The sequence below is a fragment of the Rhagoletis zephyria genome, unplaced genomic scaffold (assembly GCF_001687245.7).
Source record: "Rhagoletis zephyria isolate East Lansing unplaced genomic scaffold, Rhagoletis_zephyria_1.1 Rzeph_scaffold_00059, whole genome shotgun sequence".
Lineage (NCBI taxonomy): Eukaryota > Metazoa > Arthropoda > Insecta > Diptera > Tephritidae > Rhagoletis > Rhagoletis zephyria.
The window spans coordinates 251,356-259,701 of record NW_016157143.1 but is presented as its reverse complement, the minus strand read 5'-3'; the positions used below and the strand labels follow the sequence as shown (position 1 = coordinate 259,701).

Below are 8,346 nucleotides of genomic sequence, written 5' to 3'. Positions count from 1 at the left end.
CTGCTGTCCCTTTCGTCTTGAATAGCGTTGAATTTAATTTAGTGGACTTACTCGCTTTACGCTCCCACATACCCGAACTCTGACTATCGTACCAGCCTGCCTGGCTTCCTCCGGTTTCTTCAGCGGTTTTCTTATGAGGCTGTTAAACATTTTACGGTCACATTGGTGTACCAAATTGTTATGCAGTTGAAAATGTAGCAGCCGTCAATTTTGTTTTTATTATAATTTTATATTTTATAGAGTGTGAATATTTTTAAAGCTGCTTGAATCAAGATTATGCCATAGGATCTTCTTTTTACATATGCTTAGCTTTTAAAATTCTAGCATTGGTTGATGCGTGGCCTTTACCATTCCGCCGCCGCCGACGATTTCTTCAGTGATTTCATTCGTTCAATACCGAAATATATTTATTGCTGCTGCTGCTGCTGCTGCTGCTTCTGCAGGTAGTCGCTTGGGTCATCCCGCTTGTTGCCACGCATTATTTGCCTTTTTTCTGCGAATCTTTAATTTAAGTTATTTTATTTATTCATTTTTGTCGATTTATAAATAAGTGGAGCAAGTCAGCTATAAAGCCTGAGAAATTATTCCATTAATTGGTACCCTAAAAAAAAAAATAAAAAAAAAATACTAAATACTATTTTGTCTTTTATGTGAGATCGAGTTTGTGTGGACTGCTTTGCAATTTGATGGCAAAGGGTTCGTAAATAATTCCGGTAGACATACATATGTATGTATAAAAGAATACGCCTGTTTGTGCGCACATACATACATATGGACTATAAATATGAATACATATCAATAGTCTAGTGGGATTGTAAATACATTAGAACGGGCCATTTTTTTTTTTTTTTATTATACGCGTATAGGAGGATTCTATATGTACTTCTAAGCAAATTTGCTGAAGAAACCATGGCTCTAAGATTAATTTGGAGTTTGCCAAATAGCGATAATAGGTTTCGAAGAAAATTTGAAAATTTTTACTGTTGCGACCTCTGGTAGAAGTTTTAAGAAAAAGATATGCGCAGACATGGATTTCTCATACCAAAAAACCCCTTACAGCATGTTTTTATACAAAATTTAAGCGCTTCTTTACGACACTACTGCAAAATAGACTCAAAATTGATTTTACAATACAACATACAACAAATCGACCCGCCTTAACATACGTATGTATGTATGTATATACCTAAATATGTACGTACATATGTATAAGAATGATTTATTTGCATATATGGTAGCTAATAGGGAACTTTATCTTTGTATGATCAGTTTTTTCATTGCATGTACATTACGGTGGTCCAAAAATGCATTTGAAAAAGTAAAGTCGGAATTTTTATGCTCTCACCCCCTAGTATATTTCTATACCGAAAAAGTATACCTTTATTTTTTATTTTGAAATCAAAAAATATTTAGAGGTCGCTCAAAGCGCCCAAATTTTCCATGTATTTTATATTGGGAAAAAAAAACTTTTCGTAGAAATGGTATAGAAAAGTTAAAAATCAATATTTTTCTACCAGAAAACTCTGCGGGACATTCCCAATAATAATACCCAATGGTTTATTTAAACATTTTTTTATTGCAACTATAATTTATAAGTCCGCCAAAAACTCATAAAAACCCCGAAAAATGCAATAAATAAACAATTGGGTATTATTATTGAAAGTCTCCCGAAGAGAACCAGAGTTTTCCGATCGAAAGATATTGACTCAAGAATTCTATACCATTTCTATATACATACATATACATGGAAAACTTTAAGCGCTTTGAGCGACCTCTAAATATTTTTTGATTCCAAAATAAAAAATAAGGGTATACTTTTTTCGATATAGAACAATCCTAGGCGGTGAGAGCATTACAAATTCCAACTTTACTGTTTTTGGACCATCCTATAGTTTTGTGTAATTATGGGGTGAATACATCATACAATACATCATTTAATGCCATTATAGGTACCTTTATATGCTTTCATCTGTATGTATACAAAATTGGGATTTACATACATATGCAGCTGGCATGATGGATCTTCCTTGTCGCCTTCATTGTAGCCACAGGTCATAGTAACTATAAAAATTTCACAGAATTATAAAACTTCTCTAACACTTGAAAGCATAACTGTACTGGGGGCATAAGCTCGCCACGGTACGATTTCAGCTAGTTGAAATTTAACCCTTTAACTATCCCATTATAAAAATGATAAAGGGTTAAATGTTGTAAAAAAGGTTTAAGCAGAAAATTTTATTGGGAGTCGCATAAGTTTCATTGTACTTTTTGATTTGATAAATTTTTCGACGATTACTTAACTGAAATAAGCTTTACTCAGCTGTCAAAAAATTGCTGCATTTTTTTGTTAAAATCTAAGTCAAAACCCCATTTTACTTAGCAAAACAAAAAATTATCAGAAAAGGAATACATACTAAAGACGGCGATTGTAAATAAAAAGTTTTGCTAGATTTTGAAACCAAAATGACATATTGAAAAAAATTTTCCCAACGGGTTTTCTGAAAGTACTATTAGACTGCTATCACATTGTAGAGTATGGTTTGTTCATGACTTAGTATTTTAAGCGTATAATTTTTTATTTCTATAAGTTATAGGGAGTATATCTAGGACGCCCAAATTGCACAATTTCGACACTATTCTCAATTTTCGTTTGAAATTGCGATACGATTTTCAATCGGACCATATAAAAATTGTCACCTGAAATAGCGTATGAATCAACCTTGACACAAACGTCAATAACTAGCAAATGAAAACAAAAAGAAACAATTAAAAAAATTGACATAGGAATTGAAATCGAGAACAGCTACATTGCCGGCAAAAAGTATTGGCAAAGCAACAATTTTTATTCTAACATTTTTCCGCCTATTTCATATAAAAAAAAATATGCTTCATTCTACAACAAAAGAAAAAAAAAATATATATAATTTCTAAACTTTGTGCAAAATTCAGCAAATTTTCATGCAAATTTTCAACTTTTTAATCCGATTTTTTTTTTAAATTTCTTGTGTATGCAGTTTTGTAGCCCCTTGAATTCAAATATAAAAAATGTTGGTACGGAGTTAGTCAAAAATCGCATTTCTTTTTGAGATTTTTTTTGTTAAATGTGTTCTTCATTTTTCCATATGACGTATTTTGGATTTTTTTTTTGTAAGGAAAACACTCCATGAAAAAATTGCCAAAAATCAACGGTAATTCGAAGCTACTTAGAATTTTCACGAGTTTTGCACAAAGTTTACAAATTATATTTTTATGTTTTTTTGTTGTGGAATGAACCATAATTTATAAAAAATTGTCGGAAAAATATTACAATAAAAATTGTTGCATATATTGTAAAAAAAAGCAGCTGTGCCAATACTTTTCGCGGGCAGTGTATGTACGTATAATATCAAATTAAAATTGGTGGTTGGAATCTCGCAATTTATGCGTCGTGGAAACTCCCTATTTGGTTCTTAAGGTTTTCATTTCTTAAGTCAAAGTTTGGCTGAAATGAGTACATACATACATACATTGTTTTGGAATAGAAAATAACTGATAATTTTCTCCTTTATTTTCAGGCATCGATAAAACAATAAAAGGATTCATGATTTTGCGGATGCTTCGAGCTTTTCTTTGGATTTCACTTGGATTGCTCAGGTACGTTTTTGGGGTTTTCTTAACTCTGCGTTTTCTATTCGGGAGCTTGTCAGTCTCAGGCAATTTTTAACTATTTTTCCTATTTCCGCAGGATTTTTGTACTTTTCTGCTTTCCATAATTTTCGGAATTTTTTTCGAGATCTCTTAGATTCAACTATGGCTTGTTTATGCTCAAAAAATATCAGCAGAACTTTTCTTAAAAAATAAAAAGCTGATTAATGATGATGATGAAAAAAATAAAATTCCGAAATAACGATTAGTTAAAAAAAAAATACAAAACAACGATTAACCCTTCTGCACAAAATTACCCAATTGTGAAAGAAACCTTTCCATAAGTTACCTTAAAACACTTTCGCACTGCGATACAACTCTTTTAATGCTTCTGTTAAGTTTCTACAATGTCTTTTGAAGTAAAAAAAAAAATCAAAAAAATTTATATCACTTTTTGTAGATAATTATTTCGCTTGCTATTTTGGAAAACGGTTGTTTTATGATCTAATTCAGGGGTTCTTAAGCTTTCAAGATGATGGAACCCTTACTAAACACCTTTCATTTTATAGAACCCAACATCAAATTACTAAAAATCAAAGGCAGTGCAATTTTAATATGAATAAAAACTTTAACTAATGAAATTGTTTCACTGTTATTAATTATTGTATAAAAGAGTAGTTCGATATAATGTCGGAAAGTTGTATGCGCATTTCTGGTGTAGCACCCAATTTCGACCTGAATTTATTTCTAGTATAAGTGTAAGCTGATAACCCTGTTGACAGAGTACGTTGTAACAGAAGGACGCAAAGTTAAGATGGCGTTTTTAGCGATTTCTTGATATTTACTCTTATACCGGGGACAGACATCTGGTATTTGCATTCTGGTAAATTTATTGTGGTATTTAAAATACTAACATAGTGACAGACATTAACTTAGTATTTCAGTGTTTCATATATATTTCTGAAGAACAACACATATATTAACATAAAAATGCAAACCTATTGCAAAAATTGCTTTATATTGCATTAAAATTTGCAGTATAAACTTTTGGCTTCAATTGCACGAAAATTTCAATGATTTTTTGATAAATGAGCAGCTGACATCTGTAATTTTTTGGGTATGTTCGGTGCGAAATGCCCATTCACAATTAGAATACCTCAAAATTACAACCTTTACAACCTTCGGAATGTTGTATTCTAGTAGTCTTTCCCCGGTATTAACATTAATCCAAAACTCTTTCAGAGAAATTGATTCAAATGAGTGTTTCAATGTCGACGTACTCTGAAGATTTATAAATGCTTCGTAGATGGATTTTGTACCACACATATATTACTGCTATCATCCGAAAAATAATTTGACAAAGATTTAAGGTGATTTATCAAGTGCCCAGTTATGACAACTCAGTGTAACTCAAACCGACCGACCGCCATGGTTATTAATATCAAAATTAATTTCGCGGACCCTAGTGACTTTTCTACGGAACCCTTGGGCTCCGCCGAACCCACTTTAGGAAGCTCTGATCTAAATGATCTAAAAAAAAAAATTGATTTACTTTTTTAGTTTAATGTTTTATTCGTAACCTATCGAGGTTCTTCTTTCTTTTATGTTTAACGGAACGTTCCGGAGATTTCCCGGTTTTTTAGACTTTCCGTGTTTTAATCGAGGATTTTCGGAACATCTGGATTTCTTTCGGAATTTTCATGTTTGATTGTGGACTTTTTACAATCGTGTTGAAAACTTCATTCACTCGAAAATCTTGGTCTTCGGAGGTTTTTCTTCAAATTGGAGAACAGGAGTAATTGCTGGGGACCATATCTGAACTGTATGGTGGGTGGTTGATTTATTCAAATCCTGTCTCGGCCATGGCCCGCCTTGCAACTCGCGCAGTGTGCACGGGTGCATTGTCTTGCAAGAACAGGACAGGAAAACTTTTAAGCCTTCCCTCGTATTTAAATCACAACTTTGCTTGTTTTATTCGCAAGTATCAGGCTAATTTTGCTTTAAATATAAAAATAAAAAACCATTCATGGAAAAATTAAATTTTGCAATTTTTGGGTTCTTGCAATAGACTAAGTTTTTCTGGGACCTTTTTCGGAATTTTGTTCGATGGTTTTTCGAGTGTTGCTTTATTTTTCAGGGTTGTTTACGAAGTTATTTCTTTTATGTTTAACTGTGCATTCGAGGCTTAGTGTTTTATCGGGTTTTCGAGACTTAAAGATTTTATAAGGGCTTCGGACTTTTTTGGAACTTGTCCGGAGCTTCTTTGGAATTTTCAGGATTTCTGTGGTTTTTTTTCGGAACTGTGTCTGGGAATATTACGGTTCACCGATACATTTCAAGTAACATTGCTTGTTTCCTTCAAAAATATCCTCAAAATTTTGCCATAAAAATAAAAATAAAAAACAATTTATGTCAAAATAAAATGTGGGAATTTTTCGGTTTGCAATAGACCAAGTTTTTCATAAAAGTTTTCCGGAATTGTTTTAGAGTTCTTGTTCTTTAAATTCGTTTTTTTTTCGGTACTTTCGATGTTCTTTCTTTCTTTTATGCTTAACGGTACATTCGAGGATGTTTTTCGTATTTTTGCTTGTTTTATTCGGCACTTTCGAGGTTCTTTCTTTTATGTTTAAAGATACATATATTCGAGTATTATATATATAAGCAAAAATGTTCGGGGTTTCTTGAAGAAGCGAGTATGTTCTCTTTTGAAAAATCAATTCAGAATATTTTACTTTCAACTCAATAAGACCACATGCTAGAATTCAGAAACCCAGAAGATAGCTGTATACAAATAAAAGAGAAGGGGAATCTAGACCGTTGCGGAGCCACTAAATAAATATACAACAAATAGTTTAAGCCAAGTTGGCAAGAAAAACTCGATTACAAAGGCGCATGCGTCCGTGCTCCACTACACCACTTAGGCGATGGCAATGGCAACAGCAGACAACAAAAATAATAACGCAACAACACAACAACAATAAAGAAATGCGCTTCATACACACATACAATCATACATACATATGTATGTGCGTTGATAAAAAAAAAAATCAATGATGCAATTGCTGCTGCTTTTGCCAACAACTAAGTAAGTAGACTATCAAGTAAACCAGCTCGCTAGCCATACAGTTTGCCGCCTGCCGTCGAAGCACACAAAGTATAACAGCATATTATGCCACAATCAAGCTAGTAAATAGGAATAAAATGTGCCCCACTAAAAGCAACAAGCTGTAACATTAGCAGCAACGTGCAACAACAACTACCAAAATTGTAATCACAACCACTTGTGAACACGCTAAAGGTAACAGCAGCAACGCAGCAACAACAACAACTGCTGCTGGCTGCAACAGTAAAAGGAGCAAAACGACAAGGACCAGTTGTAACGCATACGATTTTCGATAGTAACAGCTGCAGTTGATGCAGCAACAGCAGCTGCTGTGCAGCTGGGGCACACAAATACATACACACATACGTATGTATGTATGTAGCAACAATCACACCAGGCGGCCAGCGCGAAACATTCGCTCGGACAGTCGGTCGGCCGGCCGGTGGTAGCTTGTTCGGCACAATATTCGTCGTCGTGACAAGGAGGCGGGGATGCTAATGGCAATGGCAGCATGCCGCTGCCACTACCAGTGCTGGTCAACTGTTGCTGGTGCTGGTGGTGGGCAGATGAGGCTAGACTTGCTAGCCTACTCGCCAGATAGATTGGGTTGGGAGGAAAACGGCAGCGGCAGCAGCAGCAGCAGAAAAGTTGTTGCGAAATCGTCCATTGCTTTGAATACAACTAAAACTGTAACGGTGGTTTTGCTGTTACTATATTATACATATGTACAATGCAGATATGTATGTCTGTATGTACTACGTCTGTATACATATATATATATATGGCAGGCATCCTGTGTGTAGGCCAGGCGGTAAGTCTACGCCCTCCACTTTCTAGCTGCGCTGCTGCTGCTGCTGCTGCAAATATTCGTTCAACAAGGCACACTCACACACAAACGTTAGCTAGTTTGCTGTTATTTGTTGTTGCCACTCGTGGAAACCAGTTTTGCACCTTTTTGCTGTCGAATCCTCCTCAATGCTAGATGTTTTTGTTCTTTTTCGCTGCTAGCTGCACCTTTCAGCTGACTGTTATGTTCGTGTTTTTTTTTTTTTTTGAGCTATTATCCCATGCACGCCCAGCTCCCGTTTCGCGCAAGAAAACTAAAAAAAAAATAAAAATGTGGTGCAGTAACGAGGCTGCGTTTACCAGCTTTGGCCTAGAGACATTGGCTGTAAATATGTAGGCATGTGTTCGTAACATTTTCGGCAGCAAAGTTTAGTAATAGCCGCTATGCGCATGTACAGCATTTGTTGGCTGCCAGCTGTGGGTTTGCGCGCATGCGTGGCACTTTGCTTCGGTTATCGGTGAATGCGCTCCAATTGACGTTTCCTTCATCCTACCACACCACGCTTACTTCAACACTACTTAATGCTTGTTACTCTATTTGCTGCAACTTCGCTTATTTTTCGCTATTCTTTGCTTCTTTCTTCAAACAATCAAATACAACTGTAACGAAAAATCGAGCATCTTCGTTTTTTTATACCCGAGCGCACTTGTGCACAAGGGTATTATAACTTTGTTCACATAACGGTTGTTTGTAACAGGCAAAACGAATCGAGATAGATATAGACAAATGTATACATAAATGATCAGAATGAAAAGAGAAATCGATTAAGCGG

The 8,346-nt window shown here is 34.8% G+C and overlaps 1 protein-coding gene across 1 annotated transcript in view; it reads left to right on the top strand.

The window, feature by feature from the left end:
- Positions 1-3,534: 3,534 nt before the first annotated feature.
- The window catches only part of jigr1 (jing interacting gene regulatory 1), a 45,147-nt gene continuing 40,335 nt past the window's right edge, over positions 3,535-8,346 (top strand). The window contains exon 1 of the mRNA XM_017624776.1: positions 3,535-3,633. The gene's annotated coding sequence lies outside the window, so the exon portion shown is untranslated. The remainder of the gene's footprint in view (positions 3,634-8,346) is intronic.